The 27,043-nt window shown below is 54.8% G+C and overlaps 2 pseudogenes across 4 annotated transcripts; one reads left to right on the top strand and one right to left on the bottom strand.

Moving 5' to 3' along the window:
• The first annotated feature begins 477 nt into the window (after positions 1 to 477).
• LOC102125898 (uncharacterized) lies at positions 478 to 5,969 on the top strand (annotated as a pseudogene). 4 transcript variants are annotated; one of them, XR_010588229.2, is made up of 6 exons: positions 478 to 1,353; positions 1,621 to 1,698; positions 3,332 to 3,406; positions 3,830 to 3,922; positions 4,176 to 4,284; positions 4,647 to 5,763. The product of XR_010588229.2 is annotated as an uncharacterized protein, transcript variant X2 (transcript). The 4 variants fall into 4 exon arrangements; XR_012415299.1 differs by lacking the exon at positions 3,332 to 3,406 and having other exon boundaries at positions 4,647 to 5,969; XR_010588230.2 differs by lacking the exons at positions 4,176 to 4,284; positions 4,647 to 5,763 and having other exon boundaries at positions 3,833 to 3,899.
• A 12,232-nt stretch (positions 5,970 to 18,201) lies between these two features.
• Positions 18,202 to 26,556, bottom strand: LOC135971704 (chondroitin sulfate proteoglycan 4-like; annotated as a pseudogene).
• Between the last annotated feature and the right edge of the window lie 487 nt (positions 26,557 to 27,043).

Below are 27,043 nucleotides of genomic sequence, written 5' to 3'. Positions count from 1 at the left end.
GAAGAAGCGTGAGATACATCGGGTACAGAAGCTTGGGAGGAGCTTGTTCAAACTCAAACACCAGAGGGGTAAGATGGGGCTGGCGTGACCTGGGAGCAGGACCGGCATCAGAGGGCTGTGGGGGTGGCTTAGAATGCCCCAGGGAGGTGGGTGGATGGAAGGGCTTTGAGGCAGAGGGAGAGAGGTCTGTGCCAGGAGACTGCAAGCCTTGTCATCTGCTTGAGCCTTGGTGTCCCCATCAGCAAAGAGGGAGGAGTGCCCATTGTCAGCCACCCACAGTGCTCTCCATTGAAAGTGGCTTGGAAGATTGGCTACCATCTGGGTGCGAGGAATCCTTAGCAGGGAGGCCAATTTTGGGAAGCCTGAGAGGAGGAGCTCTGCACCAATGGGAGGATTTATTTATTTATTTATTTATTTATTTATTTATTTATTTTTTGAGAATCCAGAGACCCTGATTGTCTGCTTCCTTTCTCAGCTGAACCCCGGGCCCCAGATTCCCCAGGAGGGCCCTCTGAGGTGGAGCAGCTACAAGATGAGACCAAACACCTAAGGAAGGAGCTGGAGAGTGTGGGAAGACAGCTCCAGGCCGAGGTGGAAAACAATCGGATGTTGAGTCTCCTGAACAGGAGACAGGAGGAGAGGCTACGTGAGCAGGAGGAGAGGATACGTGAGCAGGAGGAGAGGATACATGAGCAGGAGGAGAGGATACACGAGCAGAAGAGGATACATGAGCAGGATGAGAGGATACGGGAGCAGGAGTGGCTGCCAGAGCAGGAGAGGCTGCTGGAGGAGGTGAAAAAGCTGTTGGAACAGGAGAGATGGGAGGAGGAGGAGGAGAAGCCGCTAGAGCATGAGAGGCTGCTGAACCAGGTAGAGAAGCTACTGGAAGAGAAGAGGCTGCAGGAACATGATGAGAGGCTGCGGGAGGAGGAGAGGCTTCCAGAGCAGGAGAGGCTGTTGGAGCAGGTGGAGAAGCTATTGGAACAGGAGAGGTGGCAGGAGGAACAGGAGAGGCTGCTGGACCAGGGGAGGCTGCTGGACCAGGTGGAGGAACTGTTGGAACAGGAGAGGTTGCGGGAGCAGGATGAGAGACTGTGGGAGCAGGAGAGGCTGCTGGAGCAGGTGGAGAAGCTTTTGGAACGGGACAGGCAACAGGAGGAGCAGAAGAGGCTGCTGGAGGAGGAGCAGCTGCTGGACCAAGTGGAGGAGCTGCTGGAACAGGAGAGGCTGCGGGAGCAGGATCAGAGGCTGTGGGAGCAGGAGACACTGCGGGAGCTGGAGAGGATGCTGGAGCTGGGGTGGGAAGCCCTCTACGAGCAGCAGGCAGAGCCACACAGTAGCTTCGAGGAGCCGGTGGGTTGCCCCACCTGGGGAGCCTGCCCTCTTCCCTAGCCCTCCAGGCCTTTGTTTCCCCACCTGTAAAATGGGGCATTGTAGTCCTCACATGAAATGGTACTTCTAAAGGCACCTGTGAGCCAGAGCCCTGCTCTGATGGCTGTGGGAGAGAAGGGATGATTTTTCTAACCTGCCTCCACCCTTCCCGGTGCCATGGCAGGCAGACACCAAGTTCTGGGGTCTCCAGCTATAGCGGGTGGCCAATGATTGCTTCTCTCTGTCCAGAACAATGAGAACAAGAGCGCACTGCAGTTGGAGCCTCAAGTAAAGGAGCTGAAGACGCTGGGCGAGCTGAAAGACACGGTAACCTCTGACCCATCCAAGAAGGGCTGGGAGGCGGGCACCAGCCTCTGGGGAAGGGAGGCGCCAGGCCAGAGGCAGCTGCAACCTGGGGGCAGGTGACCCCAGCACTCTCCAGGGCAGTCCTATTGCTGTTTCTTGCATCTTTCCCTCTGACTTTTAGAGGTGGGGAGCCCTGGGCTCCCCCCAGGTCTGGATATCATCATCCCAGCTAGAGGCATGGAGTCCCCCAGTCACAGGGGAAGAGACAGTGGTATAAGAGGCTCCTTATGTCGGGTGTGGTGGCTGACGCCTGTAGTCCCACCACTTTGGGAGGCTGAGGCAGGAGAATCACTTGAGGTCAGGAGTTTGAGACCAGCCTGGTTGACATGGCAAAACCTCATCTCTACTAAAATTTCAAAAAAAAACCAATTACCTAGGCCTGGTGGTACATGCCTGTCATCCCAGCTACTCAGGAGCCTGAGATACGAGAATCATTTGAGCCTGGGAGGTAGAGGTTGCAGTGAGCTGAGATCGCACCACTGGACTCCAGCCTGGGACACAGAGTGACACTGTCTCAAAACAAAACAAAACGCAGAAACCAAAAAGACTCCTTAGACTCAAACTGTTTTCTGGACTTGGTTCTACTGGTTATCATTCAACTACTCTGCATTTCTAAGTTTTTCTTTTTTTTTTTTTTTTGAGATGCAGTCTCACTCTGTCGCCCAGACTGGAGTGCAGTGGCTGGATCTCAGCTCACTGCAAGCTCCGCCTCCCGGGTTCACGCCATTCTCCTACCTCAGCCTCCCGAGTAGCTGGGACTACAGGCGCCCGCCAACTCGCCCGGCTAGTTTTTTGTATTTTTCAGTAGAGACGGGGTTTCACCGTATTAGCCAGGATGGTCTCGATCTCCTGACCTTGTGATCCGCCCATCTCGGCCTCCCAAAGTGCTGGGATTACAGGCTTGAGCCACCGCGCCCAGCAAAGTCTCTGTTTCTTTAACTTCAAAAGGAAGTTAGCGTTTTCCTTGCAGAGGTGCTGAGGATTAAATGAGATAATACGTGGAAACATTAGGCATGTAGTACACTTAGCAGATGCTGGTTGGCTCCCCCTGTTTTCCACTAGTCTGTGGTCTACAGTTTAAATGATAAGGAAAAGCGTGTGAGATTTGACGCTGGGGAAGGATGCATTGGGTTCCAGGCAAGAGAGGCACTCTCTGAGGCCTGGAGCAAGGGACCAGGAGCCTGGGCAGGCCACAGAGCACCACAGTGCCCTTGCTACCCTATTAACGGGCCAGGAATCTGGAAGCCAGCTAGTAAACGACCTCATGCCCAGGATCTTCCTGCAGGTGGAGCTGAAGAGCCAAGAGGCTCAGAGTCTGCAGCAGCAGGGAGACCAGTACCTGTGTCAGCTGCAGCAGTATGTGGTCGCTTAGCAGCAGCTGACCTCTGAGGAGGAGGTGCTGCACAGGCAGTTACTGCTGCAGACCCAGCTCCTGGACCAGCTGCAGCAGCAGGAAGCTCAAGGCAGAGTGGTAGCTAAGATGGCCCGCCAAAAGTTGCAGGAGACCCCGGGGAGGGAGTTGCTGAGGACAGGGCCTCGAGAGGGACAACCTGGCAACCTCTGTGCTTTCTCACCCTCTTTCCTGGCCTCTTAGGAGCACCTGGAAGCTACCAGCCAGCAGAAACAGCAGCTAAAGCCAGGTTGAGCCTCATGGCTCTCCCTGGGGAAGGTACGGGAGACCACGCGGAGGAAGAGGCGAGAGCCCCAGGAGGAAAGGGGGACTGTTAGCAGCATAGGATTGAGGAGTTGGAAGACACCTTTAACACAGCTGGTCATTATGCCGACCGGGTGTCCGCGCTAAGTTCGGTATCAATATGGTGACCTCCTGGGAGCAGGAGGCCATCGGGTTGCCTAAAGACGGGAGAACTGGCCCAGGTCAGAAAGGGACCAGGTCAGGACTCCGGCACCAATCGGTAGTGGGACTGTGCCTGGGCAGTATAGCAAGATCTTGGTTCTTAAAAGTAATAATACAGAACAGCTCATTCCCCTCTGGGAATGGGCTGGCTCAGGGCTACACAGTGAGGGTGGGGGCAGAGGTGGACCCCCACTTCCCTTGTTGGGTTGTCTGAGGACCCCTCTGGCCACCCCCTAGAAGAGATGGAGGAGGACATCTGGACAGTGAGGAGGAGGAGGCACCTCGGCCCATGCAGGGCATCCCAGAGGACCGGGAGAGCCGGGAGGTCAGGTGAGCCTGACTTTCCCTGCCCCTACTTTGTCACCTTCCTCGCTGGTCCCTCCCAGATCCCCTTATGTTCTTGGTTTCCCTGCCTTCTGATTTCTGTGGACTTTCACTCCTTCCGGGAGCCAGTGGTCAAACACCATTTCACTGTGACCAACAGGTGCACACTCTGAGCCCCAAGGGAAGTGGCTGCGCTCCGCCTCCCTGCCCCGGTTGTTCTGTGTATGTCCCTACAAGAATACTCACCTCTTGCCTTCAGGTGGCATTTTTCAACGACGCTGGAGCCAGTGCCCAGGAATAGCAAAGGGTGTGCTGCCAGCCCCTGGCTCACCCAGTGGATTCATCTCAGAGGACCCCAGGGACTGGGGGTGAGTCTGTGTGTAGGGAGACCCTCCGAGCCCTGCATGGGGCCATCTCTGCGGGGGTGGGGGTGGGGGTGAACTTGGGCGCCAGCACCAGCATGACAGCTAAGCACCCCTCCCTCCAGGTGAACCTGCTGGAGCTGCAGGGACAGGTGTTGTGGCTTGTGGGCGACCACAATGAGGGGCACGACAAATTCCTGACCACTGCCCAGAGCCCTGCTGATCAGCCCGCTCTAGGAGCCCCAATCCCCCAGGAGCTTGGGCGTGCTGACAAGCAGGGTGGTGGGTAGAGCGCTCAGGCGGGGTGGACGGGCAGGAGCAGGGGAGGCTCGCACTGACCTCAGATCCCCTCCTCCCTCTGTCTGAAGATCTTCGTGGCTGAGCCTCACTGACAGCGTGGAGCCTGCACCAGGAGAGGCCAGGGAGGGTTCTCCCCACCACAACCCCACGGCACAGCAGATCGTGCAGCTGCTTCCTCTAACGCAGGACTCTCCAGGAGCACCGAGGCTTGCGCAGCAACCCCTGCATGCCATTCTTTTCACCGTGCTGAGATCAGGGAGATAAACATCACCATCATCTAAGAGCTGGTCAAGAAATTTAAAAACAAAAAAAGTTTAGGGGTTAATCTCCTACACAATTCATTTACTTCATTTGAATGTTAGAGCCACTCATGTTTATTTGTGTTTCTAACTTAAATTTATTTGTAGAAAGTTAAAGGAGAGTGGGTCTTTCCCTCATGTTCACTCTGTATTTCGACAGTTCAAATCACTTCACTTTTACCTGACACATATAAATGACTAGGAATGACCTTCAGATAGTGTTTAGCATCTGTAATCTATCTGACAATAATGTGTTCATCAGGGACCTCTGGATTAAATCACATACCGGCATATTTAAGCTGAATGTCAGTCTGAAAAATAAAAGTGCTATATTAACTGAAATACCACTCTTTGTGTAGGAATTTTGTCATATGTTTAAGAAAAAGCTAAAAAGAATGGAAATTCTATGACAATAACTTTAGTCTTTCTTCAAAGTGCATGCAGTCGTTTGCAATACCTCATTCAGCCAAGTATTTGTTCTCTTCCTCATTCAGTATAAGGCAGCTTTCAATTTGCTTAGAACACAACATTAGAAGGTTAGAGTTCAGCAGAAACAGAATTTTAAAATGTGAGTTCAAACTGAATAAATGTGAATTTCTGTAGGAAGTAAAGAATCAAAATATCAATTTAAAGACTGCAATATATCATAATTATTTTTAAACTATTTGATTAAACCTGATAGGTTTCCCTGAAATGAAAAAAATCAGTTCTAAAACCAAAGCTGAGTTTTATAAAACATGAAAATGTAAATCAGCCCTATCCATAATACTTTCTCTAAAACTTTATCTTACAGTCACTTTCAAATAACTATTCAAAAACATAACTGCTATAATAATATCTTGAAATAAGTTAAAATATTTTAAAATATGAACACTGTAGTGTAAAACCAAGAATCTAGGGGAAGGAAAAGTAGAGAAAGAAATGCCAATTCCAGTCCAAAGCTTTATTTGCCAAGTTTTCTTAGAATGACTTTTACCAACTTATGATTTCTGGTAAACAGAATGTATAATGGAAATACTGACTTTTGTCTAAAGTGGCATTATTGACTTCTGTGATGCTACTATAATGTAATAAATTATGAAATTGTTGCAAGGTGCTGTTTTTGCCTTAAAATTTTGTGTGTCTTGAAAACTATAGTATTAAAGGTATTGAGACCATGCAAATGTTGGGCACGCTTGTCATGAGATAATCGGTTTTTATTCTCACAAAAATGTAACTATGTAAGTGTGTTTATTAAAAGAACATAAACTAAAAAAGTTACAGGAATTAAAAGTTGTGGGATGGAAAAGTTATGGGATAAAAAATATGGTAGAAAAATTGTGGCAAAAAGTTCAAAAAAAGTAAAAAAAAAAGTTGCCTGAAAAGTTTTTTTAAAAAGTTATGAGGAAGAAGTTATGGGAAAAAGTCATGGGATAAAAATAAATAAAAGCAGGCCCCTGTCAGCATAAGCCTGGGGAAGTGGGTCTGGAGTCTCCACCCCCACCATGTCCCTACAACGCCTTCCCAGTCACTTTTTACCATTAGGTAGCAACACCAGACCCCTGTCTAATGAAGAGAGAAAAACAGACCCTTTACCACCTGGACCAAGGCTGAGTCCTTACATTTCTGGATGATGATGTTTGTTATTTAACAGCCAGAGATTGATGGAATTGGTTTGTTTGAAGGAGGTGCGATGGCCTCCTCACTCTCACTGAGGCAACTTTTCTCTCGGGGTGCTCCCATCATCTTACTCAGAGAGGCATCTGAGGCGGGACAGTGGAGCTAACTGTAGACCAAGCGAGGGCACGGGCTGTGAGGGGTGACCCGCCCTTCCCCCATGTACATTCTGTATCTAACATTCTGTATGTATCGTACCTAGCGGAGGTTGCAGCTGGTGTATGAAGAAGAGGTTCTGATAGTTATTTGCAGCTGGGAAACTTATTTATTGCTAGCATAGGAGCGAGGAAGGAGGCGGGGATGGAGTCATGGCTCCTTGGTGATGGGACTCCTGTTTTCTTTGCTTTTTATTTGGGAATAAATGGATTTAGCTATACTGCTCAGCCTGGTATGTTCCCGTTTCCCTCAGTGGGTCCTGCAGTTTGTCCCATTGAAAGAGGAGCCCCAAAGGGTCTGAGCATGCCCAGTGGGGCTGTTGGGAATCTTCCAGGCCTGTTGTCTGGATGCTGCCTGGTGACACCTGGTAGATTTCACGGGGACTACCATGGTGCCTAATGGGCACAGTGCAGCCCTGACGTCCAACAGGTTCAGAAGACTGATCTAGCTGTGGCCGGGAAGACAACACCAGCACCCGAGGGCACTGACTTTCACCCACCCCAGGTGTCTTCCATTCCGTCCCCCTGCCTCCCTCTCCTGTCTGCACCGGGTGGCCTGTCTGTCCCTCCAGAGTGCAGGCTGCCCCGCAGGCTCCCTCCAGGCTGAGTTCACGGCCCTGCCCCCTAGTGGCCAGAGCCGGCATCACAGGATAAGAACCAGCTAAGCTCCAGGAACTTTCTAGGAAAAGTGTCCCTTGGAAGGGGTGTGACCTTTTCACCGCTCCCAAAAGCATCCTAAAAATGGCTTGGACTTTTCCCTCCCCTGAGCTCCACAGAGAACAGAGCCAGCAGAGGACACATTCCCTGTCATCCAGAAATGGGTTGGATTCTCAGCCGAGGGACAGCAGGACTGGAAGACTGTCAGTCCACAGAGCTGCCCACACAGCACCCCCATGATTGCCCAGAAGGCGGGAAGGATGGCGGGGGCTGGCTGTCCACAGGCCGGGCATGACAGGGAGGCTCCCTGGAGGTGGTGCCCTTTCGAGGGGCAATGTCAGGAGACAGCTTCCTCTTGTTGGGCCACAAGTCTCCGCAAGGACAGCACGAGGACTGATTCCCAGTGCTAGAGGTGAGGCAGTCGGCCACGTGTGTGTGTGTGTGTGTGTGTGTGTGTGTGTGTGTGTGTGTGTGTGTATTTATAACTATTTATAGAACACGGCAGGGGCATACCACAGAGGGGGCACAAGTTTTCAGCAACGGTCACAGCTGGATGTGGCAGCTCACCACTACAACAGACTAAGTCACAGATGAAGGGGGCTGGCTTTGGGGCTGCGGGAGCCACTGTCAAGTCACAGGAAACCCGCCCAGGCAGCCTTGGAAAGGGGAAATCTCTGAGAAGAGGAGGGATCTGTTCAGAGGTCGAAGGGGGACCTGGAGCTCTCAGGACGGGATGGACTTGCCTGACCCAATCAGCTGGCATTGGAGAGAACGCAGAGAGAAAACAGGTTAGAGAAAAGCCAGAGCTGGTGAGGCAAGTACAGAGCATGGGTGCACCGTAGCAGCTGCGAGAGGGCCGGGAAGGGGAGAGTGTAAGTGTGGGCATGGCAAGGTTCCTGGAAAAGAGAGGCTGGAAGGGAAAGGGGAGGAAGATGGAGGGAGAAGCCAGAGCTTCATAGGAAGTGCCCGGGGGCTGCGGCGGCCCTCCACACCCCACACACGCTGACCTCTCTCATAGCACCCAGGCAGTCCACCCACAGTTCAGACCAATGCCAGCCCCCAGGACTTCCCTCTTCCCTGGTCACCGTCTTCCAACCCACTGGCCCAGGGCCACCTCTTGCTTGGGGAGCGCCACCCAACAGCCACCACTCCTCATAGAGAAGGAACACTGCTTGAAACAAAATAGTGAAGCTATAAGGGGATGGCTGGCTGGAGTGAGCACCAGAGGTCCCTCTGGGTGGGCAGAAAGCTCAGGGTCCTCTGAAGGACCCTGGGGAAGGCTGGGAGGGCAGGTAGCCAGATGCCACCGGCCATACAGTTATAAGTCCAAAAGGGGAGCCTCAACTGCTAGGCATGGGGCTGCAGGTTGCATAGGTGAGGCTGGGCCCTTTATGATGGGAAAAGCAGAAGAGGGAGAGTTCGTGGCAGGACAGGCAGGTGGGCTCGCTAGGCAGGATTTGGCTGGGCCAGCAGGCACTGTGGTCTCCTTGGCTGAATAGCACAGGAGACCCCTAGGAGCAACAGGCCAAGGTGAGTGAGCCTGCTGGTCGGCGGTAGTGCTTCAGCGGGGGCCAGGGACCCTGCCTTCAGTCCACACGAGCAGCTATGATGGTACCTGGGAGGGAGGGAACGGGGCTGTGTGTCCTTGCCTGGTCTGTGAAGTGTGTTGTGGGATGACCGTGTGTATGGGACTCTCAGGCTTTTATCCTCGATCACCACTGGATTGCTGACAGTTGGAGGATGTGGGACCCTAACTATCACCCTTAATCTGCAGTGGATTTGGCTCTCAGCACTCCCAGGCTGGGAGCTGGATACCTGCCCTGGCAGCATGACCCAGACTGCATGACAGGGACAGCGTGCCCAGGATGATGTGCCTAGGCCTCTGACCGCCTCAGATTCCAGCCCCACACACAACCCGCTCCAAGCTCCCAGCCCCTACACCATAAACCACGAGCTCTGTGTCCTTCTGATGGCTCCACATCTGCCAGCTTGGGCATGGAGCCTGTTCTAAGAGCCCCCAGGCTCAGCCATGGAGGCCTTGAGCAGTGGCACTGTACCTACCAAGGCTGACACTCCTCAGGGAACACCGATAGTGATTCTGAAAGACAGCATCAAATCACATGGCAGGTCACATGCATGGTGGGGCAGCCTGAGGGTGGGGGACACACACGCACACGCTGGAGTGTGCACACACATGCTGTGAGGCCCCACTGCCTGCATGCACACACTAACACACATGCCCACAAAAAACACGCATACGCTGCCTTCCCCACTCAGCACCCTCATTGGCCGGCCTATGCCACAAGGATCTGGGACATGCAGCCACTCGGCACACTGAAGCACATGCGTGGGCAGAGTCACAACACAGATGCTCGCCCGCACACAGAAGCATTTCCACCAGCTCCCTGCACACTCGTGCCTGGTGTGCTCAGAGGACCACCCACGCTGCTCATGGAGACAGGGCTTGCTCACCAATGTCCAGCTGTCATTTCTCCACCTAAGAGCCTTCCATGGCTCCCTACTGCCTACAGCATTGAACCCCAACAAGTCACACTCTTCAGACTTTGAAGGTTCTCCACCCTACGCCCCACCTTCCCCACAGAGCTCTTCCTCATTCTCTGTTCCCTGCTTTGGCCAGGGGCTATCCTCGATGCGACCCACACTACACCTCTGCCCATGGCAGCTTTTTACCCAGTTATCCTCCAATTCCTCACCACATAAGCCTATCTCAGTCATGCCCCGGACTGCATTGAAGCCAGCCTGCCTTGAAGAAGCTCTCCCAGACTGCCCTTTTCCCCAAGGCAGGGTCATGATTTGTCAAATGTTTAGCGTGTGTTAGCAAGACTGGAGTCGGAGCAGGCATCAAACCTTACATCTCACATGTCACACCTCACCATAGACCTGGGTGCCAAATAGCCTGAAGAGTCTGAACTCACGTTGGCAGTTAGCAAAGTGCTCCTACGGCTGCATCTGCAGTTAACATAGCATCCCTATGGCCACTGCCTCCCTGGATCTCCACAGCCATCCTAGGAGAAAGGCAGAACATCATCATTTGATAGAAGGGATACTGAAGCTCTGGGAGGAAAGGGGACTTGCCTAAAGCCCCAGGATGAAGCAGCAAATCTGGACTCTCACAGACAGCCCAGAGCTGCCGGCATTCCCTTAGGATCTGTGCCCTCGGGTCTGACTTAATTTTTTCCTCTCCAAAGAGCCATCTGTAGGGCCAGAGGCTGGCAAAGCCTGACTCATCACTGGATGCCAGTTCCTTTGCCTGACTTTCAGTGATTCCTACCTTACCCTGGGTTTTGTGTTTCTTGTCTCAACATTATAATTCTCATTCCTCCACAAGTTGAACTGCTCACTGCAGCCACCTGAAGCATGCTCTTCTTGACACAGTTAGCTCTAGGCACATGGTTGGTGCTTAAAAGAAAAAAAGAAAAAAAGAGCGTTATGTCAATTTCACTGATTAACAAAACTGATGGCTCCACTGCAAAGCAAAGTTGATACTGCCTGGGCCTCTGAGTTCAAGAGGCTTTTAGACAAATGGCTCTGAGCTAAAACATGAGCATGCATGCATACGCATCTGTCTCGGTCTGATGAGATAATCTGGGTTGTTATCCTTAAGCATTTTCCTGCCTCATTAATGCATGTGTAGCCAGCACAACAATAATGTGCTAATAATGGCTAAAGCTGAGGGCTTTCCTGAGCCAGGCAGTGGCTTTAAAAACTTTAAAGTGGCCTTTAAAACTTTAACCCCTAAAGCTGAGGACTTTCCTGAGCCAGATAGTGGCTGTAAAAACTATAAAGTTTTCACATAGACTCTCATTGAATAATTTCTGTTTTTCAGATCAAGAAACTGAGACTTACTATCACATTTGGGATTAAGTTAAAAAAAAATTAACAAATTGAGGCTTAAAGTTGTCAAGCATTTCAAAGCCAGCAAGTGGCTAAATCGGAACTTGAACCCACGAAGTCTAGTCCTGGGATCCTGTGCCCTTACCCAGTACCCCGTGTTGGCTACACAAAACTAATGAGTACATGTTTTCAACTATACTTTAAGTGGGTGACATATTTTTCACTATATTTTATGTAGGTGACTTTCAGTTTGGGAGTATTCTACTTACACAATCTATTGAGCTGGATATTAACTGAGAACAAACAGAAACTAATGAATTCTGAAAAACATAAAAGGTGAGCAACATGACGTCACTGCAAAAGACAAAACAGCCCATAGTCTTTTGGTGACTATATTTTGCTGACAGTCCATGAGTTAATACTCAAGCTGAACTCAGCACTGCTGTTCCCTTGGGAGACAGACAGACAGACAGACAGACAGACACACACACACACACACACACACACACACGAGTTGGTGGTTTTGTGCCCCGCCCCTCCTCAACACACACCGGAGTTGCTGGTTGTGCTGCCCAGAGCCTCCAGTCCGTGAGTGTGAGGAACGGACCACATGGGTCCAGCAGTGCTGGGTCAAGGAGAGGAGGGGGCAGCCGGAAGCGCGTGCATGCTCTGGACTCGATGCACCAGCCGAAATGGGTGCGCACGGGGCGCGCAGGGATGAGGGGTGAGGGGTGAGGGGTGAGAGGGACAGGGGACAGCATGGGGACAGCCTTTCCCAAACGGTAACATCGTCATTTGACAGAAGGGATACTGAGGCTCTGGGAGGGAAAGGGACTTGCCTAAAGCCCCAGGGTGAAGAAGCATCTCTGGACTCCCAGTCCAGTGCTCTTGCCCAATACTCTGCTGCTTGCCTTTACCCATGTAACTTGATCATCAGCACGTCATAGGGCAAGCCTCAATCCCTACTTTGTTTTTGTATATGGGCATTGGACCCACAGCCCCACTCTCCAGCCATTTGGACACAAAAACAGATGCTATTGTTCTTCCTTAGAGAACGTGGCCAGTGGAAACAGGGCACACTGGAAATCAGAGTGAATGTCCTTGAAAGAGGGTCATGGGTCAACAAGACCAAGCCAAAGGTTGCAGTAGAACGCTCTTCCTTAGAAATCTTTGGGAGTGAACTAGGATTCGGTCACTCTCATCCCTGCCCCTGCAGCTGCCACTACCCCATTAGTTTAGACAGGGTCCAGGGCAGAGTGGGGGGCAGGGTGTGGAGAAAATATCAGATTGCCTGTGGCCCCCAGGCTCCTTCCCCAGCTGCTTCTGTCCTAGCCCAGGCCTGGGTGCCATTCTCACACTCTCACACTCGTGTGCTCACCCATACACACATCACACACCTCGTTGGTCACACAGTCACAGCCTGGCCTCTGCTCCTGTGGCACAGGGGCCAGACACCCCCTGGGATGGCTCAAAGGAGTCAGGACTTGGAAGTGGGGACATCAGGGTAGATGAAGGAAATCCACACACCCAGAGCATCTCGGGGTTCAGACTCTCAGACCTGAGGTAGGCTCCCCAGGGGCTGGGAGAGGAGTTGGACGGAATGGAGGATGGAGGACAAGGAGAAGATAGGAAGAGGAATGCAACGTGTGGGCGACTGCCCAGAGTGAAAATAGAGGGAAGTGCTACGCAAGTGCTGGAAAGAAGGCAGCAGGTGGGACGAGCCCCTCAGCCCCCTCCTCAAAAACGACCAACTCCGGGACTCAGCGCTCCCTGGGGGGCAGGCTCCGCCAGCCCTCCGCCACATGTGGCTCAGGCGTCCACGGTCCCACTGCCTTGGATGGAAACGGCCAGTTCTGGCGGCCAGGTCCAATGCTCTGGATTCCAGTCCCAATCCGCATTCAGCCCCTACTCACCTGGCGATCCCGGGTGGGGCACGAGAGCACTTGGCGGGTAGGGCTGAAGGGATCAGGGGAAGCCTCTGGCCTGGAGGGTACGGAGGATGCTTCCCCAAGGGCGGACCCAGTAGGAGGAAGCCCAGGAGCCAGGCCCCACGACCCAGGCCAGGCTGGGGACATAGCCAGGGATGGGCATCCTGGGACTGGACTTAGGCGACCTGCTGGCCACAGGGAGCGAGGCAGAGGAGAAATGGGCGGCTCCGCCCCCCTGAGGCCCCGCCCCAGCCCGGTGCCCACCACGCCCATGCAGGGAAGCTCCTCCCTGCCGCGCCCCGAGGCGGTCCCCGGAGCTTAAGCCCCGCCCTCAGCGGGACAACATTCCAGCTCCACCCTGCCCCGCAGCCAGTTCTCCTTGGCAAGCTCCGCAACTCACTCCAGATGGGAGCCACCCCTGTGAGGGGGTACGCCACTGCCCCCGGGCACTCCTCCCAGCAGCCCGGGCTGGGGGACTTTTTGGGACCGTGGGGGCTGGCCCTGGTACCTGCGTTCGTCCGGGATGCTCTACACCTGCAGCTAGGAGTCGTCCACGGGCAGGCGCTTGGACATGCTGACGGTGGTTGTGTTGATGTCGCGGATGATGCTGAGCTCCTCCTTCAGCACGTGGTGCATGCGCAGCATCTCCTCGCGCCGCGGCTGTGCCTGCTCTGCCAACTCCTCCATCAGTGTGTTCTGGTCCTCACACGAGCGCACACTGGCCAGTGTCTCTGAGATGAGAACTCCGTGGTCTGAGAGTGGGCGAACAGGTAAGAAGGTTGGAACCTGATGCCTGTGCCGCCCTGACTGCCTTCCTGGGCCCTGCTGGGACTGTGCGCTGGACTTGGAGCCCCTTGGCGTATGGCTTTTCAGACGGGCTTCTACACCGCTTCGACTGAAAGATCCACCTCCCCACCGCCTTTTCTCACTCAGGTGGTGACACCGAGGTCCAGAAGCAAGGACACCTGTCCAATGTCACAGATCTGAGAAGGGACTCAGGACCTATCATGCCAACAGGACACCTATCTACTGTTTTGTTTGTTTGCTTTTTGGCGCGGGGAGTGGGGCAGTGATAGGGTCTCGCACTGTCACCAGGCTGGAGTACAGTGATCACTGCTCACTGCAGCCTCAACCTCCTGGGCTCTAAGTGATCCTCCAAAGTCAGCCTCTCAAGTAGCTAGGAATACAGTCACGTGCCAACACCAAGCCCAGCTATTTTTAAAAGTTTTGTGTACAGACAAAGTCTCACTATGCTGCCCAGGCTGGTCTTGAACTCCTGGGCTCAAGTGATCCTCCCACCTCCGCCTCCAGGAGTGGGAGTTGGAGCTGATGCCTGGATACGGGAGCTCTGTGGGTGGGAGTGAAACAAAACACAGGGTCCTGAGCTCTGGGGAGCAAGCAGTGTCCTCTGGTTAAGGAAATCCTGGACTGGCAGGCAGAAGTTGTGCCTCTTACCGGCCATGTGCTCTGAATACAGTTACCTGCCCTCCACGAGCTTCAGTTTCCTTATCTGAAAAATGGGGACACTTGACTCCTTCCCTGACCAGTTCAGTGTTGTGGGACACGGCTTCTGTCAAGACAATACCGAGTCCTGCCCTCCTCCCTGAGTGGGCCAGGTAGCCCTTGTAGCCTCTTCCTGGCTTTCCTGGGTGGCACTGCCAGCCTGGCCCCCTGGTGCCTATTCAATCTAGTCCTTCCTATTGCTGGGGCACGGGGAAGCTCTGAGTAACATGGGACTATAGGGTGTGAGAGGGTTGCTGATGGTCTGGTCCCTGTCCCTTCCTCATTCCTGGGCATTCTTGACAAAAGCTTCCAGCACTGAGGGTAGAGCAGCAGCTGTAGACAACAGCCTGATGAGTATCTCATTGTGGGGAGGGGACCACAGCAGAAGTGCGGATCCAGGAAAATACAGAACCCAGGCCTGAGAGGTGCTGATGTGACAGACCCAAGAAACCTCAGCTTTGCACTTGCTGAATGCCATCTGCACCTCTCAGGAGGGAGAGTGCCAGGCTCAGGAGGTCCTTGCCCAAACAAGGGAACTTGGAAAGGGGCACAGGGGTGGGCTATGCCATTTTCAAGGGCTGACAGGGAACCCCTCTGGAGCTACTTGGGGCAGTACCACATGCCGTGGCTCCTGATAGTCAGCTCTGCGCCCCACAAGACCGCTCCCTACCCAGAACTCACTGTGATCACGTGCTAGCTCCAGATGCCCACGCAGCCTCCTGGTGGGGGCACCAGGTGTGCTGCCTGCCCAGGATGGCCCACAAGAGTCTGGCCCGCTCTGCCCTGCTATGGAACAACTCCTGCTCTGCCTTTGGGGAGATGTTTTCATTTAAGCGATGACTGGGCTGGCCCCGATGGCAGAGTTACCACAGAGTCTGCCGCTACCCATGGCTGACAGCTCTAGTTCTTCTCTGAAGCCGCCAGGACAGATGAACAGCGGCTTCACCCTCTTGGCCAACTCAGCTGCCTTTCATCAGCTCATCTGCTCCTAGGATTGACTCTGCCTCTGGCTGGCAGCTAATCTGAGCCCCAGGCTCACACCTCTGCCCACAGGCCCAGCAGCTGGATCCTCCACCAAGCACTGCCCCTCACCAGCTACTGGGGTGTCACTAGTGCCCCCACATGGTGCCCCCTCACCAGACCCTCGGGTCCAGCTGTAGCTTCTTTGTGGAAGCCACACCTCAAGACCCCAGCCCTGCTCTAGGGCCCTGTATCCCCGACTTCCTGCATCCTTCTCCCTCCTTCTGGAAACATGAACTTGCCCTGCCAGCCTGGTGGTTCCTGGAGGGCAGGAACCAGGGCCTGGATCATGGCAGGCCAGGGAGTGTCTGCTGCCAGCGATGCTGGAGCTGGTGCCCGTGTCCACATGATGTCCACAGCACAGCGGCCACCTGAGACTGGGGGCATCTGAGTGGTGGCTGCAGAGTGGGGCCCCTACTTCTGCCTGAGCGTAGTTCACCAGGTCCTCCCCTGTGCTGTCATGCTGGGCATGGAAGAACCCACCCAGTTGGGGGCCCAGTACCACACCATAGAGCAGGAGATGGGGATTGGTGCCTGACTGGAGCTGCCTCTGAGGCTCTGGCTGCTAAGTGGCTGGACAGACCCTTCCAGAAAGGGGTCAGCCTTTGAGATCCAGGCCCGGGCCTGTGGCTGCAGAGAGACAGCATGAGCCTGGCATGCCACCCTCAGCTCTGCCCTGGCTCCTGGCAACCAAGAACGCCCACAATCAGCACACCCACCAGGGCAGACAGTCAGTGTCCGGCTGCCCTGCAGCAAGAGGAGCACTTGCTTCTGGGCTGTCACTCAGAAGAAGTGTCTGGAGGAAGTGTGCTCGCCATCAGAGAGGCCAAAGTGGATGCCTCCGTCCAGGACTCCTGGGGACGGGCATTGGGTCCAGCTGGCCTGAGCTGGCTCCTCACCTCAGGGCACCCCTGTGGGCAGCAGGAGCCTGGGGCCTGGCCTTCGGCACCCACCTCTATGTGAGAACAGCATGAGCCTGCCGTCCAGCTGGGCCAGCGTGAAGCTGTGCAGCTCTGTGCCCGGCACTGCCCACAGGACTACCTGCCCGTTGCTGGGCTGCTCAATGGTGTAGACCATGTCCTTGGGCCCAGAGTAACTGTCTGTGCTCCTCAGAGCCTCTGTAGGGATGGGCACAGTGGCACCCTCCCACATCTGGGGACACAGGCCTGTGAAGGTTCTGCCCTGCCACACTCACCCACCCCTTCCTCCCCAGCCCTGGGCTGCCACCAGAGCTCCAACACCGCTGCAGCTCAGGTCCTCAGGTGGCATCAAGGCTGGTGCTGCTCTGACTCCCCTACACAAAGGGCCCTCCCCACATTCACCTTCCCTATCACCCCAGGGAAGGCCACCCTCAGGCCCAGCCTCCCTGCTGTCCATCTGCCCTAGTCCTGAGTGTCCCTCAAGACCATTGTGTCTCCCCTATCCAGGAAGGCCCCAGTTCTTACCCTCACCAAGTTCTCACCCCCAGAAAAGCCGAATGCTGACCAATGGTGCTCCTTAATCAGTCTCGCTCGTGGGACAGGGGTCTCCTTTCAGACCCTCCATGTATGCCTGGCAGGGGCTGGGCACAGGTGGGAATGGTGATTTAGAAATGGGCCCTCCTTCCAGCTGAGGGAGGGGTGGGAGGTGCAGAGAGTTGGGGGCTGATGGTTGACGCTGTCCCGTAGCACAGAAGCAGTGCTGGGATGGGCTTCCAGAGCAGTTACGGGCCCTCCTCGTGTTGGGCAAAAGGGACCCCTTTCCAGGCCTCCCACTTGCAAGCAGAGCAGGCGCCTGTTCCTGAGGTCCTGGTACCAGTCTTGCTGGGTCAATTACTTGTGGGCAGTGCTACAGGGGGACTCACATGCCCGGAAAACAGCCCTCTGGCATTCCTGGGCTTCCTCCCCCAGCCCCAGGGAGTCCTCAGGCCAAACCTTGGCAGGAGGGGCCATAGTGTGGGAAGCAGGGCCCCATCTCTGGGCTCCCAGAGCAAACACGGGTGGATGCCACCTGGTGGCCACGCTGCCACACAGTCATCCCGCCCTGTGGTTCCAGGGCGCTGTGTCCCACTCTTCTGTGGCCTCCACACCACGAGGCCACCCCCTACAGGCACATCCTAGACCACCAAGTCCCCCCAGTGCCCCATGTCAGAGACAGCCCAAGTCAGCCCTCTTGTGGAACCTTCAATGGCTCTTGCTGACTGGGGAAGACGCCCTCCAGAAGTTGGCATTCAAGGCCCTGCCATGTGGGCTTAGTAAAGCCATGCCCTTTCTGTTCCACCAGAACTACTTCTGCAACCATGGAGAAGTTCCATCCCATCTCTGGGCCTCAACTTCCACCTCTGTCAAATGGGGGCCCTGCTCCGCTATGGCACAAGGGCAGGAGTTTGGAGAGTCAAGCTGTGGCTTTCACTTGCTGGGGTGAAGGTGGGAAGCTTAACGGTCCCGCCCTGATGCCTGCCCTTAAGAGCTGGTAAGTGATTCTATCAGGTGTTCTGGTCCTAAGCCACAGGAGAAGGAACAGCAGAGCCACCCATGGCTGCTCAGAAGTCCGCCTACCGTATTGCAAACGTCCAATAACAAAACCTCCCACCGGTGTTCTATTTCAGCACAATCTCACATCTCTCCCTCCAACAACTGCGTGAGGCACACGGTAGTGGCCCCATTTTGCAGAGGAGGAAACTGAGGCTCAGAGAGGGGGAGATCTGTGCCGGGAAGTAGGGGATGCTGGCCTCTTTCTCAAAGCAGACATGGGGGATGATCCCAGCAATACGCTCACCTGCAGGCCTGAGTTTGTGGTGAGGTCGGAGGGTTGGTCATTGACAGGCAGGATGGTGACAGTGAAGGCCACAGGATGGCTCTCGCGGTCCATCTCAGAGGCACTAGCCATCAGGACAAAACTATTTGCCGGTCTCTCGCTCCTGTCATGCACGTACTGGATCAGCTGCTCTTCCTCCTAGGGGCAGGCCTAGGGCTAGCAAGCCCCAGCAGCACCCTTCATGCCCTGCCTTTGGGTGCAGGAGGAGACTGACTCTTTTAGGGCTTCAGGTTCCATTGGTGGAAAATGGGGATCATAAGTTCTGGCTCCCAGAGGAGTTGTGAGGAATAAAGGAGATATAGTATTTATTTTATTTTGTTTTATTTTATTTTTGAGACAGAGTCTCACTGTGTTGCCTAGGCTGGAGTGCAGTGGTGTGATCTCGGCTCACTGCAACCTCTGCCTCCCACATTCAAGCAATTCTCCTGCCTCAGCCTCCTGAGTAGCTGGAACTACAGGTACCTGCCACCACACCCAGCTAATTTTTTGTATTTTTAGTAGAGAGAGGGTTTCACCCTGTTAGCCAGGATGGTCTTGATCTCCCAACCTCGTGATCCACCCGCCTCGGCCTCCCAAAGTGCTGGGATTACAGGCATGAGCCACCATGCCCAGTCCGAGATGCAGTATTTAAAGCATAGGTGCTTCTGAAATGTGATTCCCCATCTCCTCTCTGTGTATAACCCCCCACTGGGAGTCCCCGGGGCTCCCTCAACTTTGCCCCCAGAGCTGGGCTGCAGCCCCTGGGCCTCTCTCAAAGCCATACCTCTCTCCAGCAGAAGGTGCTGAGGGTCCTGGCTTGAGGCCCGTTCTCTTTCTGCAGGGCCCTATGCCAGGGTGGCTCCAGCACCTGCAGGCCAAGGCCCGGCAGAGTGAGGAAGTAGGGCCTGGTGACGTGGAGCAGTGGAGGGGCCAGGGTACAGCTGCTACCCTCGGCGATGCTGAAGTTTTGTGCCCCCAGTGCGGATGACAGCAGGCAGCACCTCCAGCTCCACACGATGTCCTCGAGGGAAGCACCCAGGCCAAGGCCACATCCAGCAAGAAGGCATTGCTCCAGGTGTCAGGGCGGGAGTCCAGGTACAGGATCCTGTCTGTGTCCACCACCTCTTGGGAGCAGCTCTGCATGGGGTCCAGGCTGGGTGGCTCATCTGCCAAGACACCACGCGAAACCATCACCAGGTGCCAGCACTCAGCGGGCTCTTCGCTGAGAAAACCATGTCTGCCGGCGGCACTGCCTCCTGGGCTGCCTGGTTAACAGAGGTCACGAGGACTCACAAGGGAACACAGATGGGTCTCAGAGGGGTCTCAGGGGGCCCACTGTGGCCCTAAGCAGCCAGAACAGCTTGATCTTGCTCCACTTCTTTCCCCAGATACCACTGCTCATTTAGTCACACAAACACACACGTGGGTTCACACACACAGCAGCCAGACATGCAGCTGTTCACATTTTTTGTTTTTTGAGACAGGGTCTCACTGTCACCCAGGCTGGAGTGCAGTGATGTGATCACAGCTCCCTGCAGCCTCAACCTCCTAGGCTCAAGGGCTCCCACCTCAGCCTCCCAGGTAGCTGGGACCACAGGCATCAGCCACCATGTCCGGCTAATTTTTAAATTTTTTGTGTCAAGACGGGGTTTCACTGGGTTGCCCCGGCTGCTGGACACATGTTATACCCACCCCACACACGGTTACACGGGGTTGGTCACACAGCTTGAGATGCACTCCCTCGGGGAGGTGCATAATCACATGTCCCCAGACTCAGTGACACAGACACACAAGTTCATCAGACACTGACGCAGTCGCACATGTCCACATGCGCGTGTGCACACGCACACACACAGGCCCCCCTGCTCAGGATCTGTTCAGGCCTGTGGCTGGTTTACCAGCAGCATCCTCCCCAACTCCCTGCAATTACCACCCAGGACCATCAGAGGGCGCGCCGCCCCACCCTACCCCTCCTAGAAGCACAGGTGCCTCCAACACAGGCCCTACAGAGCTCATGCCCCAAAGGCCACATGGGCTTCCTCACCTGATGGGCCATCCACAAGAGGCTAAACCACCCCCAAACTCACATTCCTGTTCTGTGCCTTTGCCCGGAATGTTCCTTTTGCCTGGAATACCACTCCCCATTCTCTGCTCCCAATGGCCTGTGCTCTTCAGAGCCCGGCCCAAACAGGGCCTCCTCCCATGAGGCCTTCCTGATGCCAGATCTGCTGGCTTGCCGTGGGCCCCAAGCTCCAGACATGCAGACCAGAAGGGTCCCCGAAATGAGCAGTGTAGGAGAATAAGGCTGAGAGCAGGCAAGAACTGGCCTGAGGTTACAGGGCATGTCAGTGAGCTCACTGGAGGGCCCGTGGCTGCTCTGTGGGGTTCCTGGGTGGGCAGAAGCCCTTGACAGACCCTTCTAGTCCTGGTCTGGGCTCCGAGAAGAGAGCGGGATACATGGGGGTCTGAGGTGCAGTGGCCTGTCTCCACAGCCAGCCATCCCCAAAGTTCAGGACCCGTGATGCCCTCCCAGGGAACTGACTGCAATGCAGATTCTCGGGCTCCACTTCAGAGATTCTGCAGGCCTGGGTGGGGTGCAGGAATCTGCATGCTCAGCCACGCCATGGACACGAGTGGACACAACCTCTAGAGGCACACACAACTCCCAGGAGGATGGGTGTACAGCAGGCTTTTCAGAAACTCTTGGGAACACAACATACACGGGAGCACATCTGAGGCACGTGCACACATGCAACCTGGGACCACCACAGCCACAGCCCAAGTCATGTGTACCTGGCATGAAGGCTGGGAGGAAGGCCCTCTACCTGGTCCACACCCCTGCTCACCACCTCCAGCTCCTCACCTCCAGCTGGTCCCTTCTGATCTCAGCTGCCTCTCTCCGGAAGATGTACATCTTCTTGCACCAGGCCAGCTTCAGTGGGGCCAGTGGGCCCTCTAGGGCAACGGTCACTTGCAAGGTGGCATCCATGTGCACTGGCCCCACAATCATTGAGAAGGCCAGGGTGTTGTGGGGCCTGAGGCTGCCATTGTGGCCGTTGAGAACGGCCTCAACCAGCAGGCCCTGCTGGGAGAGGGCTGTGGCTGGCTGAGTGGCCCAGAGCAACTGTCCTCAGCGAGGGCCATCTGTGACATGGTAGTGGACCTCATCCCCACTGTGGATGTCAAGGTTGGCGTCCAGGTGGAGCTTGGCCATGTTGATGGTACCCTGGCCTCCTTGAGGGATCATGAGGCCGGAACCACTGGCCACAGAGAGGTAGGGCTCCGAGGCCTGCACTTCCAGCAGAGTGATGGTTTGGTGCTGCCCATCAGACACCTGCAGCTGGATCCAGCTGTGGTCAGCCCGGGTGCACTAACAGGACTCACCTCTTCCTGAGGTCCCTCCTGGATGAAGCAGTAGATGGGCTGCATGGGCTCATCCACAGCCATGATACTGCCAAAGAGGAGGTCCTTGCGGGTCAGCACCAGCTGGGCATCAGCAAAGCCTGAATCAGCACTGCTAAAGGCCACATGGTCTGTAGTGAGTAGCCACCACCTACCCCAGGCCATATGGAAGATGCGGCTGATGGTCTGCATAGGGTCTTGGTCATTCTAGATGGCTAGATGGCCACTAGGAAGACACCCCGTACCTCCTCCCAGGCCATGTTACCACTGCCTTCATCCTGGCGGGTACCAACAAATGGGATATCATCTTCTGTGATCTTGGAGTCATCATGCTCGTAGACCAGCCAATCATGCAACAGGTCTCCATTGGTGAAGGATGTCACCACAGTGGTCTTGTCCTGTGTCCCACGCCAAGTCAACCTCCCATGGCTGGGCCGCTCCATGACCTCACAGAGGTACCTGGCACTGTTGAGACTCTTAACAAAGAGCTGGTCAGCAGAGAGGACATCCTCAGGCACCATGAGGACACTGGTGAGGACAGGCACGTCTGCGTCACCACCAATATGGATGGAAAAGGTACAGAGCAGAGAGAAATATGGTGGAGCTGTGACACAGAAACAGAAGGTGTCCTAGACTGCCCCCGAGGCACATGCCGTGGCCCCGCAGGTCACCCGGCCAGCCTGGGTGAAGCCCTGACCGCCTGACAGCCTCGTGCCCTGTATTGAAGGCTGCCGTTCCTGGGAGCCTGAACCACCTCATAGTGGAAGGTTGGGAGGCTTGGGCCTGCCTCCTCAAGGGTGGCCTCCAGGAGGTCAGTACGCATGAGGGCATGGGCACCCGAGCCGTCACTGACACCTCTAGCATCAGCTGGTCAGAGGTGTCCTCAGGGCCATCGTGGATGAAGCAGGCCTTGCGGTTCACCACGTCCAGGAGGGCAAACATTTTTCATACCTGGGCACCCAGGATGTCCAGCTTGAGCTTACCGTAATGTGCTCCTCAGGTCATGCTGAACAGCACCTGGGATTTGTGCCCCTCAGCCTCCATCAGGGCCAGTGTGGGCTGCACGTGCCGCCACTCAAGCCAGGCTGTGCCACCCTCAGCCACCACCAGTGGGCTGATAGCAGCTGGGTGAAATTGGCAAAGACAGGAGGCAGCCCTGGTCCGGGCGCACATGGCTCAGCTAGCCCCGTGGCCAGACAAGCCTCAGGGGCCAGGGTGGAGAAAGCTTCATAATGGCCATAAGCATCGTCCTCATACTCCTCCACCTCCTCCATCCTGTAGCCAGCCGCCATGCTGCGCGTCAACAAGGCTTCCTGCAGCCCCCGCCTCTGGCCATTGACACTGAAGTCTTCCATGCAGCCAGCCCAGCAGGGAGGCCTTGGTGGCCCCTCGGGTCAGGCCTGGGCAGTGTTCCTGGAGGTGACAAGAGGCCTCTGCAACAAGCCCCCCAAGAAGGAGACTGCCACGTGGCTCCAGGTAGCCGGGGGCTCCTCAGTTCAAAGTACACGTGGGGGTACTGGTCCATGGAGATTTCCAGTTGGTGAGTGTTGATGTGGACACTGACCTTGTGGGGCTGCCCATCAGCCACAGGCACACTGCTGAGGAGCAATGCAGTACCCTGGCCCTTCTCGACCATGGCCCACAGGTGGCCCTCAAATATGTCCACATGGATGAAGTCCCCATGCCGGTCCTCTGCCTGGAAGGCCAAAGGTGCCTGCCGGCTCTGTGTGGTGAGTGTCAACTCCAGGGTTCCTTCATCCTGAGTGCCCCAGACAGGGAAGGCAGCCAGAGAGTGGGACACAGAGAAGCCCAGGGCCACGCTGTCACTGGCGGAAAACTCTTCAGCACAGCCCTCACGCACGTTGGGGGTCAGAGGCCGGAGGAGGCTGCAGCCATTGAGGGTGGCTGTATGGAAGCAACTCCTCAGGGGATGGCTGGTTCCCCTCAGGTAGGTCAGGCCAAGGCTCCCAGTGCTCCCAACAGAGTCCACAGGGGACCTCTAGGGGGCTCCCAGGACTGCAGAGGAGGCATTCAGAAACACATTGACTGACGATGTGGACCGGCCCTCTGAGACAGTCAGCACCGTAGTGTGGGGCACGAAGTCACTCAGCAGCATTTCTGCTGGGGTCTGCAGCCTCAGCTCCTCCTGGCCCAGGACAAGTCTGACCTGAGGAGAGATGGGGAATGGGAGATGGGGGGCAGTACTTTGAATCATCATTTCTCTTATAAAACACACAGTGGGTTCCCCACAGTTGGGGCCCCAGAGTGGAAAACCTAGGACAAGGGTCTCTGGTGCCACTCCTCTTGCCTTCCTGCCATCTCTTTATTCATCCTCCAAACACTCACCAAAAGAAACTCTGGGCCAGGCCTGGATGGGCTCTGGGGACCCTGATGTGAATCAGATGTAGTCGTTGCCCACAAGGAACTGACATATAGCAAGATGCTCTTCTAGAAATCCAACCTGTATTTTTAAATTCTCCTCCTCTTTCCTTGAGTGAGAGCTGACAGAAATGTTGTCTTGGAATCTAGATTTCACCCCTGGAAAAATGGGTAACTGAGAATCCCTTGAACAGTTCCCCTAAGTTTGGCAAAGTTTCTTGAGGTCACTGAAGGAAGCCAGGCTAACTGTTCAGGGATAGGAAGCCCAGGCAGATGCTCTGTATTCTGGAAAAAAAAGCTCCCTGACCTGTGGTGGAGGGAGATCTTGGGGAGGGATCAAGGACATAGTTCTGTCACCATGACATTGACACCAGAAATGGCTCTGGTGTGGTACTCCCAGATGCTAGAATAGGTGGCGGCAGAGTATGGGAACTGCAGAACCACAGCACTAAGAACCATGATGTCAGAGTCCTGGTATGGTGCATCTCTGTAGGGGTTTGGCATCATTGTACCCACAGAGCTCAACCACCATCAGTGCCAGACTGCACCACATCAGTGTTCAACAGTGACAACTTGTGGCAGTGAGCAGCAATGACAGCAGCAGACTGACCAAGCCCTAGTCCTCTTCCCACTGGGGTGTGGAAGGAGATGGCTGCCCCAATTTTTTTTTCTTTCTGAAATAGAGATGGGGTCTCATTGTGTGGCTCAAGCCAGTCTGGAACTCCTAGGCTCAAGTGATCTACCTACCCTGGCCTGCCAAAGTGGTGGGATTATAGGCATGAGCCACTGCACCCAGCCTGCCCCAAATTTGGACTAAGACCCTGGGTTCTTAAACTCTTCATGGTATGGGGGAAGACTCAAGGAGGAGCCACAAGACTCCTTGATAATAAAGCTTGTGGTGTCTTGAAGGATGAAATGGAAAAATGAAGCTGAGGCAGTACTGGTGCTGTTACTGCCGTGGACAGTAGTGCTGCAGAGAAATTGGTGCAGTGCCACAGGGATGCACAGGGGTCATGGGGGCTCAGGAGGGGGCCTCGCCCAGGAGGAAGAGATGCTCACACTGAAACTTCAAGGAAAGGCTAGAGTTGGGCAGGTGCAGGGAATGTGTGAGGCATGCACCTGGCAGAAGGAGTGTGGTGACCAAAGGCCTGGCAGCAAGTGACCATAAGATGGCCAGGAACTGAAAGCAGTTCAGTGCAGTCAGAGCACAAATGGCCAGGGAGGGCTTGTGGTGGGAAACATGGTTGGAGGGAGCTGGTGAGCAGAGCCAGTTCATGAAGGATTTACCATTTCTGGGCTGCTCCCCATTCCACAGTGAATAACTTGAGACCCCAAGATAAAAGTGACTTATACAAGGTCACACAGCCAGCTGGGGTTCAAAGCTAGAGAAGGAATCTTGCCCCCATCCCAGGGGGACATCACTCACCTGCAGGCATCCAGAGTAGAGCTGCAGCAGGAGGTGGTCAGCTGGGCCTGCTGCCAGGAGAAGGGAGGGTTTCAGGTTGGGACGTGCAGAACTGTAGCTGTAGGTCTGTGTCAGTCAGAGCCATGGCCACAGGCGATTCTCACCAAACAAGGAAGCTGTGTGAGAGAGGGAGCTGTGGTTAAGGTTCAGACTCTTGCCTGGAGGAGGTGAGGTGCCGCAGAGAAGGATGGGTGGGTTGCAGAAAGGGGTCCATGCTGTTGCACCCTCATGGTTCTGCTTTTAGCACTGCCCAGATCCCAGCATTTCCTTGGTCCTGACACCAGAAGGCACAGCCTCACTTTGTGTTCAGCCCAGACCTTGACTTTGCAGGAGGTCAGACCTAGAAATTTCCAGCAACTCAGGTGTCCTCCTTGGAGGATCCTGGAGCCAGAGGCCTCTGCCAGCTCTGACTCGCCTCCCCTGGGCCCCAGAGGAGTCTCCCTCCCAGGTCTGGCTCCCTGACCCAGCCCAAAGGGAAACATCACTGGCCTGATCACCTGGCTTGGTGGCTCAGCCCCAAGGAATGGAGTTTCTGGAGAATCACCCCCAGTCCAGACTGATTCCTGCTGATATTCCTTCTCCTAAGTGCCCTTGTGCTTGGGCTCCTGTGCAGCACCTGCCGTGCCATGCCCCACCTCCATGGGTTGGCTGGGGCCATGGTTGGGATCTGGGGGTGATACCAGTGTGGCCCACCTATCCCCGCTTCTCTCTCAGGCCATTCTTCCAGCTGCCATTGAGGGTCGGGGATGGGAGCTTATTGGCCTGAGTTTGCCAAGAAGTAAAGGCTCTGAGGCCAGATGGGAACCATATGTAGTGTCAAACCAAAGTGGGTCCACACTTCCTCCATTACCCCTGCTATTTCTCTCTGCTCGAGAGCTATTCATAGTCGTCCCACTTATCACCTTTGAGGAGGAATGAGGGGTTAGGGGCTCTGTCTCTTTTACCTTGAATCCCACCAAGAGCCCTTGATAAATTCAGAGGTGGGACCCAAATCTGAGCTTATGACCTATTTAGTAGACTCAGCAGCAGCCTGCTCCTCTGTTTGTTACCTTCCCCCACAATATAACCTGGTCCTCAAAGCAACTTGTAGTCTCAGGGGAAAAAGGAGAGGGAATCACAGTAAAAATTTTAGAAGAAACAGAAATTAGATGTAAAAACTGCTCAGCTAAAGTTGAATTTCTGTTAATTCCAGAGGGAGGAACTAATCTATTAGGAAGTGACTTAATATTAAAATTAGGTATAGGATTATGTGTTGGCTCAGAAGGATTCTACACTTCATTAAACCTGCTCATCACTGCAGACAAAACATACATTCATCCTGATGTTTGGGCAAGGGAAGGGAATTGGGGAAAACTCTGAATTCCCCCTATA

Source organism: Macaca fascicularis, chromosome 7, assembly GCF_037993035.2.
Source record: "Macaca fascicularis isolate 582-1 chromosome 7, T2T-MFA8v1.1".
Classification (NCBI taxonomy): domain Eukaryota; kingdom Metazoa; phylum Chordata; class Mammalia; order Primates; family Cercopithecidae; genus Macaca; species Macaca fascicularis.
The sequence above is the reverse complement of the archived record's forward strand: the minus strand, read 5'-3'. Positions and strand labels throughout refer to the sequence as shown.